Below are 14104 nucleotides of genomic sequence, written 5' to 3'. Positions count from 1 at the left end.
GGTTGATAAAATCATAAAGGTAAAGGAAAAAACTTTTATAGTTGTAGAAGTTGAGCAATGTTACAACATTTTGAAGTTTAATTTTTATTTAAATTTTATTATTAATTATAAATAATGTAAAATCATTAATTTTTTTAATTCATTACTATAAAATAAATGAAGCTTTTTTTTAGATAGATAGGTAGTTAGAATGAGATTGACAGATATGTAGTTAGAATAGAGAATTTCATGTAGTTCTTTTTTTTTAACAAAATACTAATAGATAGGGATTGATAGGTGCACCAAGATAACTTAATGAGATTGACAGATATGTAATTAGAATAGATAAGGGAGGAAAAAAATGATAAATTATATTCGGCTTCTAACCTAGAACTACCTATATTTATAAATATAAAGTGAGCAAATGAAGAGGTTTAATAATTAAAAGGTACAATACATTAACTAATAAATATTTAAGAAATTTAAAGGAATATTAGTTTTTACGCTTGTTTTCAAATATACAAAAATAAATTAAAATATTTACAAAATATAACAAAATTTAAAACTATCAATGATAGATGCTGATAGACTTCTATCAGTGTCTATTAGTGATATTGATAGATGCTAATAGATCTATCAGTGTTTATCATTGATGGTTCTAAAATTTTGCTCTATCTTATAAATATTTTCAACAATTTTACCATTTGAAATAATTTTCCTTCTTTTTATATATATATATATATATAAACAAAGAATATTAGGATAAGAGTGTAAAAGTTTTGATGCACATCCTCCACATGTTGAATTAAAGAAAAATGATGAGAGAAACATTTCTCAACGTTATAACATAAATTACAATGAAATTAACTATCATCAACTAAGTTTTTTTTTTCACTTAAAAGAATTGGTACTAAGCCTTTCTTGTGGCTTTTTCAAACAAATATACAAATAGTTTGTTTTTAATTCTTTCATAAGTTTTTTTTAATACAACCTAAGAAGCACAGACACAGATATAGATACATGATACGGATACGATACGATACGGCGATACGTTAATTTCTAAAAAACTAAGATACAAATACGTTGAAGATACTGTTATATATATAATGTCTAATTAATTGCTATAATACATATTTTAAGTTAGATTATAATAGATTCAAGAAGAGAGTCAAAACTTGAAAAAAATCCAGTAACGTCGAGTGATCGTTGAGTGACTAGAGTAGACGGTAGCAAATAAGTAGAAGATGAAGATTGAATAATGAAGTTGAGGATGAAGAAGGTGTGAATCATGATTTAAATAGTGAGAGAGAATGGAAGAATGAAGATTTAATTACGTTTCGTATTTTTTTTAAAAAAAAATTATGTTTTATCATTTTTAATTTATTTTGTTTTGGATTGCTCAATTTAAGTGGACTTTTATGTTTGGAAGTAATTTTAAAATGGTTGAAATCACTTTTGTCATTTTCAAAATCATCGTGAAACATGTTTAATTCTTCAAAATTAATTTTGATAATATGAAAATTGCATTTAAAAATGTAAAATTGAAAATTAAATTAATTTTGAGTAATTAAATTGTGTTTTCGAGTGATTTTAAAAATGAAAAAAAAATGATTTTTGATGATTTTAAAATCACTCCTAAACATGCACTAAAATAAAATGAGTTGTAGGTTGGGTTTTTTAAATGGTTGGGCTTAAATTTGAAATAAAAAATTGACCCACGTATCTCTTCACGTATTTGGAAGCAAATACGCGTATATGAAAATTAAAAATAAAAATAAAACTAATCAGATACTTCAAATCACGTATCAGACACGTATCTGCCACGTATTTGGACGTATTCGTATCTGCACAATTAGAAGTATTTGTGCTTCCTAAAATACACAACAAAGATAGAGTAAATGGAATTTTGAAGCTTCTAATATGAAAGGAATGAATAGTTTGCAATAAAATACCGACTCCCATAACTTGATCTCTAAAGGAATGTAGTTTGCAATAACCTACCTTCATCTCTAGAGTTGTGTCGTTGAGTGAGGGAATTAGTAAATTAATAACTTCGTATATAATTTGAAAGGAAAGAAATTAACCTATGGACTTAACCCTAATATAATTAATGTTGTTAGAATATTCTGTCTCTGAGGCAAAATGATGGAATGAGAATCCTGTTATCTCAGGTTGGATACAACCAAAATATGTTGGTGTATCTATAACACATGAAGTTTTGTAATAGCATAATTTGTTTAGATTTGCTGTTTGTTTTGCTTGTTTTTTTAAAAATAATAATAATAATCATATAACCTTGTCTCTCTTTGCATTCCATTACATCTAACATTTCCTTTTTATGAGATTCATCACTATGCAAATAAATTAAATATGCTTTTGACAGGTAGAATAAATCCTAAAATATATATTCTTTTTATTCTTAATTATAACTAATATTGGAAAAAGACTTTTCACAATTGAAATAAAATTAATCAATTTGGACTTGCTTTATCAACCCATTGGAATTGAAATTAATAAAGAATCAATGCATGAATGGCATGGAGAGTCTAAAAAAAGGATAATAATAATAATAATAATAATTCAAATCCACCTCTAGGGAGGATAGCCTTGTCAATATCTATATCACTTTCTTCGATCAAAATACTAAGAGCTGATTTTTTTTAAAAAAAAAAAAAAAAATTATGATTATGATTATTATTATTATTTTGAATGATTTCAAAATCACTCTCAAACATGCTTATATGGTCAGATCATCGGCCTAAGACATGATTTTACATTTAACTTCGTCAAGATTATTCTCACGATTTTCATGTCTAAAGTTCTTAGGAATAACTTCAATCATATTTAAAAACAAAAATCACTATAAAAAATCTGTTATCCAATGAGATGAGGGATGTGATGGGAGATTCACCTTTTGGTAGGTGATATAAGTCTCAACAAGTTGAGCTATACTCAAGTTAGTCACATTTCACTATAAGAATTTTCATTTTTTCCCACGCAAAAAAACGTCGGGCAAAGTATTAAAAACATCGGGATAGGTTATGCCAACGCATTTTTTTGCATCGGCATAATCGTCGTTGTATCCATGTCGGGAGAAGTTCCTTTTGATGAAAACTAATTTCTTCAACATAAATATCATTTTTGGCAACACAATTGCTTGCGTCGGCATATGTTTTTTCCCAACAAAATACAATTTGCGTCAGGAAAAGCATAGTCCTAAACAAAAAAATTTCATTTCAATAGACAGATTTTTGCCAACGTTTATTTGCATTGGCATAAGTTGTTTATAATTTTATTTGTAACAATTAAATAACCAATTTTTTATTTCCTTAATATCTAATTATGCACAAACAAAAATTAATCTTCAAACAAATCAATTGAGGAAAAATATAACAAAAGTAAGTTTATATATTTAAAAATAAGACTAATATTCAATACACAAGCTATAAAATTTTACGAACAAAAACTGTATATACAACTAAATTTGAGCTTTTCTAACTTCTTACAAATCCCCTAAACAAAAAAAAAAGTTTAATCTTCCCTAAACCAGAATAAGTGAGATACTAAACCAAACTAGGTAATTATCTCACAAAATCTTCTCTCAAGCTCAAAAAAATGATCTTAAGAATTTATATGAACAACCTGAAATAGGAAAAACAAAATATTTTAAATGGTTATGAGGAATGATCCCTCTCTTAAGTTAACATGTTGTTAATGTTCATAATTAAAACATGAACACCACAAACAAAGATTTTACTATCTAAAAAGTGATTAAAATGGTTATAATTAAGACGTGAATCTCTCCCCCACATTACGAGCATATCGTAAATCCACTTAAACAAATAGATAAACGTCCTTTAAACCTCCACAACTATCGAATCCCTATAAATAAGCCAAGAACTTGTTCTTTAAAGTCCACAATTAGGCTTCAAGATAATCTAAAACACAATTACATCATATACATCCCCCCCCTCCCAAGCTACGAATGTGTCCTAGTTCTACCTAAACGCCATTTAAACCACAAAGTAGCAACAAATGCATAGAAAGCGTTGAAGTGAATCCCTCCCCTCTAAATCCACCTAAATTTCTTTCAAGGCTAAACCCGTCATTCGATAGTCCTAAAAGTATATAACTCAACTCTCGGATCTCTACAAATAAATCCAAGAACAAAGTTCCTTTAAAGTGCACAATTAGGGTTCTAGATAATCTAAAAAACAATTACAACATATACCCCTCCCCTCCCCAAGCTACGAATGTGTCCTAGTTCCACCTAAACGTCATTTAAACTACAAAGTGGCAACAAGTACACTAAAACACACATATTTAAAGTGGCTACCATAACTGCAGGATAGCCACAAAACAAACAAATGAAGTTTCTAAATCCACTAAAACACTCATATTCGAAGTGGCTACCTTAACTGCAGGATAGCCACACAGTAACCAAATTAAGTTTCTAAATCCACTAACCAAGAACTGAAAGGTGTCATAACGTACCTAGTTGTTTGAAGCTCCATCTCCTTGCTTTTGTTGCGCACCTAACTGTCTTGTGATTTCAGTCAATTGATCTTGAAAACCAAAAACTATTGACTTCAACATGGCATTTTCTTCCTTTAAGTTTGTCACCTCCGCCTTAAGCTTTTCATACTTATTCCCAATATCTTTCTCAATTTATGAGGAAGATTTAGCTAAATTGGGTTTTGGGTTCCATCAAAGACCTTTAGTGTGGCCTGATCATTTTTCCAAAACCTGTTCACAAATAATTTCCTCCGTTGTTGGTTCAACCCCATCTTGTGATGCCTTTCTAGACTCCTCTTGCATTGCCAACTATATAATAGTTTTTTAGGTTATATATTATATATAAGGGTTAATATAAAATTATGCATATATGATACAATATAACTTACATATGTTTCTTTGATGGCTTCGCTTATCCACACATCTTTCTTTGAGAAGTGACTTTTGTAAAACAATTCTACTTGGCCTAATTTTTCACCATTCTCGATCGTTTGTAATTTAATAAACAAATTTATTCTTTACATTCAATGGAAAATGAATAAAACAATAATGAATTTATAACATACCATACCAATTCATTTTGCACTTGAAGAAAGGATTTCGATCCACAATATGTTGGAACGTACCATCGCACAGCGGAAGCGACCAGGATCCATAAGCACTCTAATTTATTAATTTTGGCAGAAATGAAAGCATGCTTCAACAGAAATAAATGGGTTTCGTGACATACATTTGTAGAACTTCCTCAAAGCTTGAATCCAACTGCAAATCCAGCTGCAAATCTTCTCCGAATTTTGATGTAGACCACCTCAAGATCTTTCTTACTATCCTCTTAGTGCTCTATATTGAGTTGTGTGACTCAAAATAAGCTGGAATAAAGGGAACTTGGAGAATACTCACAGCAGCAACCCAAAGAAGAACTTCTTCAACCGAATTTTTCAGAAAAATTCTTATGATTATATTAACTCAAAATTACTCCAATCTCTTCAATATATTGTTGACCATCATGCAAAGAGATTAGCTGCATGAGATGCAGCTCATGCTTGAAGTAATTAAAGCTTGAAGATTGTGGGTTATTGTCAGCTACTTGAAGAAGACAATGGAAAAATGCTAAATTCCATTTTGTGTATTTCTTTCTTCTTCAATTTTTCAAAATTGATTTCACAAATCAATTTCATTTTATAAAATTGAAAATAATATTAATTTTACAAAATTAATTTTCTTAATAAAATTAATAAATAATTATTTAAAAAAATTAAATAATTCTAATTAATTTAATATCGAATATTAAATTAATTATACACAATTCTATCTTCAAATATTTAAATCATATTTAAATATTATCTTTCTCCAATTATATTTAATTCTAATTTGAACATTTCAAATTAACTTATCACACTATTCTAGAGCTAATCTATTTACGAGCTAGTAGAAGGACCTCGCAGACCTACAAATCATGGACTCTAACGATCCGAGATTAATCGGCTAAACTCATTAGACTGAGCTAACCCCCATTCGTTAACTAAGGGTGATTCCACTAAAGCTCATAGCTGAACTCCCCTCTATGATTAGTAATTTAACCCTTTACAGGTTGTTTATAATAACGACTGAGTCCAATCTTTGTTTTACCCCCGAAATTTCCTCTTGTTCCATAAGTCCCATTGATCCCCTAATGAACAATTGATTTGTGATCCAACCAACAAATCAAATCCCTCTCAGGCCAATGAGGGGTGAGGTCTCTTGTTCAAGACCCAGAATCAGTACTTAAAGGGAACAACCTCTTCACTAACCTTAATCGGGTAAGAATGAATTCCATCTTGCAGGGCTATGTCCCCAGCTATTCATCCGGTCTTATCCCTAAAATGGGAGGCTTATTGAGTAGAGACGTTGGTCTACTCTCACCGTTTGCAGATCAAAGGATAATCTCGAACAAACAGAAATTCATGGTTAGCTCAGGATTAAGGTCAAGTTACCTAAGTCATCACTTTGAAATAGTCAGTCTTAAATAGTAAACAACGTTATAAAGTAAGATTGACTAGTTTCGTGGTCCAATCTTGTACAAAACTCATTTGCATATGATGCCCCCACTCCTCATATCATAACATGTACGAATTAGGATCACATCATTTGTAACACTTTACAACTCTTTGTAACAACTACAGAGTAGGCCGCATCTAATAGTGTTACCAAAATAAGACACTCAACCTTATTCATATACTATAGATCATTTTGACTATTTACTCGAACCTGATCCACTTGTATATCTCCACATAAAGTTAAAGTACTCATGTAATAGTCAAGGAACTTTAGGTTTATTGGATTTCGAAAAAACAATATATTCAATAACAACTTATTGAATTTTCAAAATAAGTTCTATTGTTTACAAACCACGAGTTTTAGGACATAAAACCCAACAAACTCCTACTTGAACTAAAACTCTAGTGGTAACTTATATATCTGATATATAAGACTGAATTTCCAAGTTTTATAGAGAAATACAATAAACTAAGGCATCCCATACCCATGGTTTACCTTTCGGTATCCCATAACTGATATTTCTCCCACTTGCCCTATGTTATTTAATCTGGTATTTCTAATCTTACTAGGTGATTCTCAAACACTTTAGCCGAGAGAATCATTGTAAACATATTAGTGTGAAATAAGCTTCTTATTAAACTATATGAGGATTGCTAATAATTCTCAATAATGACCAGGAAGTACACTTTCCTCCCACTACATTGAGGTATTCTCAACTCTTTGATTAAGATGCGTCTGACCTATCTTAACAACTCTTGTTAATAGTCAGATCTAGAAATCTTTAAAGTTACTATACTTTGATCTTAGCCATTTAATTATTTGAATATTTGCAAATGGCTTTTAACAATTTGATTCTTAACAGAAATTGCTATGAGATAGAACATATATATTTCTCTGAAAATGAACATTTCATTCAAAAAAAATATGTACAATATGTTCATTACATGATAACAAGTAACATCATCAACAGCAACTTCTCCCACTGGTTAAGCTGAGTAAGCAATCCTCAGTAACTAAGTTGCCTGTTTAACTTTCTCTACTTTCTTCTAAGCAAGGTATTTAGGACAAATTCTCTTCCAGTGCCCTTCTTCGTTGCAGTGGAAACATTTCCCTTTGTCTGCAGCGATTTTCTTACTTTTCTTGCCAGCAGGCTTCTTCTTCCCTTTCCTTTTGTCTTTCTTTGCAGGAATACTCTTACTCTACGAAGAGAAGGCAACATCAAGCTTGGAGAACGTTCCTCTCTTTTTAGCAGAAGCAACATTTACTTCTAATTCCAGACCCTTAGTTCTCAACATAGTCTGGAAAGCCTACAGCTCATTCAGTAGAGTAGTCAAGTTGTATTCAATTTTATTCATCAATGCATTCGTATAGAATTGCATAAAACTCTTCAAGAGATTCTAGAATAAAACCAACTTGACTTCTCTCGTCCATCACAGCACTGTTTACTTTTGCCACATTAAAATGGACCATCATGTCCAAGACATGTTCACGAACTGAGCTCCCCTATTTCATGCAACTGTTATAAACGTATTTAATAGCATCATGCCTCAGGGTGAAGGACGGTTTTCTAAATATCCTTTTCAAAGATTCCATAATCTTTTTAGCAGTACTCATATTCTCGTGTTTTTTCGCCAAAACGTCAGATAAGTTGGCAAGAATATAAGCACGGGCTTTATCATTCGCCTTGATCCATCTATCAAATGCTTCCCGAACAGTTTTGTTGGAATTAGAGCTTGGAATGGGAGAACATTCCTCTGTTAAGACAAATTGTAAATCGTCTATCGTAAGTATTGTGTTCAAATTTGATTTCCATGTGACATAGTTATCCCCGATCAGTTTGTCTGATACCAACAATTGTACAATTAAACTCGTCATTCTGAAATTATAAACAAATTCTTTAAGTGAATTGTTTTTAAATCCAATCAAGTTTTAGCAAAGTGATAATATATCCATAATCATTATTTTTGCAACAATATTTAAGTAATTTAGAACAATTGCTACCGAGGGGCAGTCAAGGATTCCTTCACAGAAGCAAGACAGTTCTTGACCAAATACTATCTATAGAATAACTCATATTCCGATAATCATTTAGTTATCATTTTTGGTCAAGATATTTACTAACACTTAGTAATTCTTGTAAGTGTAGACCCGCCATTTTTAGATCTTACAGAACGGTATGATTACGTCCTCGAAATATAAGAGAATACCCAAGACGAAACTATAAGACCCTATTCATTTTACTGAAGCCTAAGTTGTTCCAAATCCTATGTTACAACCCTCCGTGGGGATTTCCACAGTTAACGACTAGCTAATGCCACCTAAAAACGATAGTAGACGCAACATAGGAATCTCACCGTTCAAACTAATGGAGAAGACCACATGACAATGTTGACACATTTCCTTCACTCACTTACTATGAACGACTACCCTCATTCACCTTGTTATTGACCCATGTAAACATTTTTCGAATGGAGCAATTGAAGTAAAATCAACACGAAGCCGAGCATGGATCTCACAGTGTGAACTCTTGAGGACGTAAGAGCTAATAACTTTTAATCTCCCACTGAAGTGTTCTAAATGTTTGGGTAACTTTATACTTAGGTTCTTTTAAACTAATAAAAACAACACTAAGTCTAAATGGTTTATCCAAGTATAACACTTATAAATGAATTTTAAACCTACGATATCTAGGCGATAAATCGTTTTTATTACCTCACATTGCTCACGTGTACTCATAAAATCGGTTACCAACATTCAATAATCTGGCCATAATCCCCAGGTAGGAGGTGTTTCGAAGACCGTCAACTTAAGTACCCCCAACCTTCGACAGGATTATATACCGGTTGAGTTTGTAACCCTAGTTTTATAAGTTTAACGACCTATTTTAACTATTAAAATAAGTGGTTAACCTAAGTGAGCATACAGTTGTTCTTTGTTATGGATTTTAAACGTCTAACCCAAATTTATAATAGCTTACAAAATTTTAGACATGCTAAATATCCACAACAAACAACAAAGGCATTCAATATCTAATATAACTATTATATTAAATAAAAGAAACTCTAATATGCATACTATATATTATAACATACTTTCACTGCATGTAACATCTTCCTACGGTGGAATTTTAAATCTACATGGCATACTGTATGCACATACAAGATTTATTTAATTATAACATACATCACATGCATAAATAACTAAACATTGTAATGATATAGTTGTTTAAGTTTTGGCTTTAATTTTCTCTTTGATTTCTCATTTAAATTTGTAATTGGCCCTTATTTGATGAGCTTATATGTGTTCCCAAGAGTTTGTAATTTATTTGGAGTCATTAGAGTTGAAATTAAGCTGTAATCGAAGAAACAAGTGAAGAGGCCGAGTTGCAGATTCTAGATTTTCAACCTCTGTTCATATCGTCGTTGAGCTTCATGCGTTAAACGATGTGAAGAAAAGCTAAACGATCATGTAGCTTTGGGCGTTGATTGTTGAAGTGCTAAGCGATGGCACTAAGCGATCGTGTAGTTCTGTGTGTGAGCTAAGCGATGCGTTGAAGCGTTAGACGATGGCACTAAGTGATCGTGTAGTTCGAGTGGGAGCTAAATGATACGGTGAAGAGATATGCGATAGCACTATACGATCGTTTACCTCTATGCATAGCTAAGCGATACGTGAAAAGCTATGTGATAGCACTACGCGATCGTTTACCTCTTTGCGGCAGATAAATGATGCGTCGAGGAGCTATGTGATAACATTAAACGATCGCTTACCTTTACACGCGTTAAACGATCAACTTTAGGCGTTATACGATTGCGCTAAGCGATCGTGTAGTAATTGTCTAGTGTTAGACAATGGAGTTGCACAATAGTGTTAGACACTAAGCGATTGTGCAGCATTGTCCGACACTAGACGATGACACTATGCGATAGAAGGTAGACACTACACGATCGTATACCGTGGTCAGGCACCATGCGTTGGTGCTACACGATCATGCAAACACTAAACGATCAGGAAAATTCATGACGATGGTCGTCAATTCTAAACGATGAGCCTTAGTGAGATATTGAGCATAGAGCGAGAGCAGCCGGTTCGATTGGTTCTTTTGGGGTTTGGTCCAATTCAGCCTCAAATGGTTTTTGGCTGGTCCGGTTCAAACTTGGTTAGTCCGATTCAGATGGTTCGAGTCCGGTTCAAGCTATTTGAGTTTTTTTTTTTTTTTTAGCGATTCGAGCGGTCCAAAAGCAGTTCAAAAGTTATTTTGTAATAATTAGGTTTTTGTTTGCTTGTTTATGCCAAAACTAAAATCATATCAGTTAGTGTTTAGTTATTTATGCATGTGATGTATGCTATAATTAAATAAATCTTGTATGTTTCCATTGCAACAAAGAAGGGCACTGGATGAGAATAAATACCTTGCTGAGAAGAAAGCAGAGAAAGCTAAACAGACAACTTAATTCCAGAGGACCGCTTACTCAACTTGACCAGTGGGAGAAGTTGTTGCTGATGATGATGTTACTTGTTTTTGTTATCATGTAATGAACATATTGTACATATTTTTGTTTTAAATGAAAGGTTCATTTTCAGAAAAATATATATGTTCTATCTCATAGCAACTCCTGTTAAGAATCAAATTGTTAAAAGTCATTTGCAAATATTCAGATATTTAAACGGCTAAGATCAAAGTATAGTAAGTTTAAAGTGTTCTAGATCTAACTATTAACAAGAGTTGTTAAGACAGGTCAGACGCATCTTAAATAAAAGAGTTGAGAGTACCTCAATGTAGTGGGAGGAAAATGTGCTTCCTGGTCATTATTGAAAATTAGATACAATCCCCATATAGTTTAATAAGAAACCTATTGTACACTAATATATTTACAATGATTCTCTCAACTAAAGTGTTTGAGAATCACCTAGTAAGACTAGAAATACGAGATTAAATAACCTAGGGCAAGTGGGAGAAATATTGGGTATGGGATACCGAAAGGTAAATCATGGGTATAGGATACCCTAGTTTATTGTATTTCTCTATAAAACTTGGAAACTCAGTCTTATATATTGGATATATAAAGTTATCACTGGAGTTTTAGTCCAAGTGGGAGTTTGTTAGGTTTTATGTCCTAAAACTCATGGTTTGTAAACAGTAGAACTTATTCTGAAAATTTAATAAGTTGTTATTGAATATATTGTCTTTTAGAAATCCAATAAACCTAAATTCCCTTGATTATTACATGAGTACTTGAACTTTATGTGGAGACATATAAGTGGATCAGGTTCGAGTAAATAGTCAAAATGATCTATAGTATATGAATAAGGTTGGGTGCCTTATTCTGGTAACACTATTGGATGCAACCTACTCTGTAGTTGTTACAAGAAGTTGTAAAGTACTACAAACGAAGTGATCCTAATTCATACATGTGATGATATGAAGAGTGGGGGCGTCCTGTGCAATGAGTTTGCACAAGATCGGACCACGAAATAAGTCACTCTTACTTTATAACGTTGTTTACTGTTTAAGACTGACTATTTCAAAGCGATGACCTAGATCACTTGACCTTAATCCTGAGCTAATTATGAAATCCTGTTTGTTCGGGATTATCCTTTGATCTGCAAATGGTGAGAGTAGACCAACGTCTCTGCTCAATAAGCTTCTCATTTTGGGGATAAGACCGAATGAATAGCTGGAGACATAGCCCTGCAAGATGGAATTCACTCCTACCCGATTAGGGTTAGTAGAGAGGTTATTCCCTTTAATTGTTGATTCTGAGTCTTGAACAAAAGGCCTCACCCTCTCATTGGCCCAAGAGGGATTCGATTTGTTGATTGGATCACAAATCAATTGTTCATTAGGGGATCAGTGAGACTAAAGAAACAAGAGGTAATTTCAGGGGTAAAACAGAGATTCGACCCAACCGTTATTATGAACAACCTGTGAAGGGTTAACTTACTAATCATGGTTATATCGGGTGGACATAATATATCTACAGTAAAAAGAGTTCCGTTATGGGCTTTAATGGAATCACCAATTAGTTAATGACTGGGAGTTAGTTCGGTCTAATGAGTTTAGCCGATTAATCTCGGATCGTTGGAGCCCATGATCTGTAAGTTCACAAGGTCCCCCTACTAGCTCGTAAATGGATTAGCTCTAGAATAGCGTGATAAATTAATTTGAAATGTTCAAATTAGAATTAAATGGAATTGGAGAAATAATATTTAAATATGATTTAAATATTTGAAGATGGAATTGTGTAAAATTAATTTAATATTTAATATTAAATTAATTAGAATTGTTTAAATTGTTTGACTAATTATTTATTAATTTTATTAAGAAAATTAATTTTATAAAATCAATAATATTTTTAATTTTATTAAATAAATTTATTTATGAAATAATTTTATGAAAAATTGAAAAAGAAAGAAAAATGCACAAATGAAAAATTGAAATTTTCCATTTCCATTTTCAAGTAGCTCACTAACAACCCACCATCTCCAAGCTTTAATTACTTCAAGTATGAGTTGTATCTCATGCAGCTATTCTCTTTGCATGATAGCCTACAATATATTGAAGAGATTGGAGTAATTTTGAAGTAATGCAATCATAAGAAGTTTTCTGAAAAATTCGGTTGAAGAAGAAGTTCTTCCATTGGGTTGCTGCTATGAGTTTGTCTCCAAATTCCCTTGATTCCAACTTATCTTGAGTCTCACAACTCAATCTAGAGCACCAAGAGAATAGTAAGAAAGATCTTGGGGTGATCTATATCAAGATTCGGATAAGATTTGCAGCTGAATTCAAGTTTTGAGGAAGTTCTACAAAGATATGTCACGAAACCCATTTATTTCTGTTGAAGCATGCTTTCATTTCTACCAAAATTAATGAATTAGAGTGCTTATGGATTCTGGTCACTTCCGCTGCATGCTAGTTTGTTCCAATAATTGAGTTTCATATAACTCATATAAAACACCCACCACATCAAAATTAAACCGAATTGAATGCTTATATGATGTTCTGATACCAATTGTTGGAACGAACCAGCACGAGCGGAAGTGACCAAGATTCATAAGCACTCTAATTCATTGATTTTGGCAGAAATGAAAGCATGCTTCAACAGAAATAAATGGGTTTCGTGACATACCTTTGTAGAACTTCCTCAAAGCTTGAATCCAGCTGCAAATCTTCTCTGAATTTTGATGTAGACCACCCCAAGATCTTCCCTACCATCCTCTTAGTGCTCTATATTGAGTTGTGCGACTCAAAATAAGCTGGAATAAAGGAAACTTAGAGAATACTCACAGCAGTAACCCAAAGAAGAACTTCTTCAACCAAATATTTCAGAAAAATTCTTATGATTGCATTACCTCAAAATTACTCTAATCTCTTCAATATATTGCAGACCATCATGCAAAGAGATTAGCTACATGAGATGCAGCTCATGCTTGAAGATTGTGGGTTATTGTGAGCTACTTGAAGAAGACAATGGAAAAATGCTAAATTCCATTTTGTGTATTTTTTCTTTTTCAATTTTTCAAAATTTATTTCACAAATCAATTTCATTTTATAAAATTGAAAATATTATTA

The sequence above is a fragment of the Benincasa hispida genome, chromosome 11 (genome assembly GCF_027475165.1).
Source record: "Benincasa hispida cultivar pf3 chromosome 11, pf3_genome.v1.1, whole genome shotgun sequence".
NCBI classification, from domain to species: Eukaryota; Viridiplantae; Streptophyta; class Magnoliopsida; order Cucurbitales; family Cucurbitaceae; genus Benincasa; species Benincasa hispida.
Note: the sequence above shows the minus strand (reverse complement) of the source record.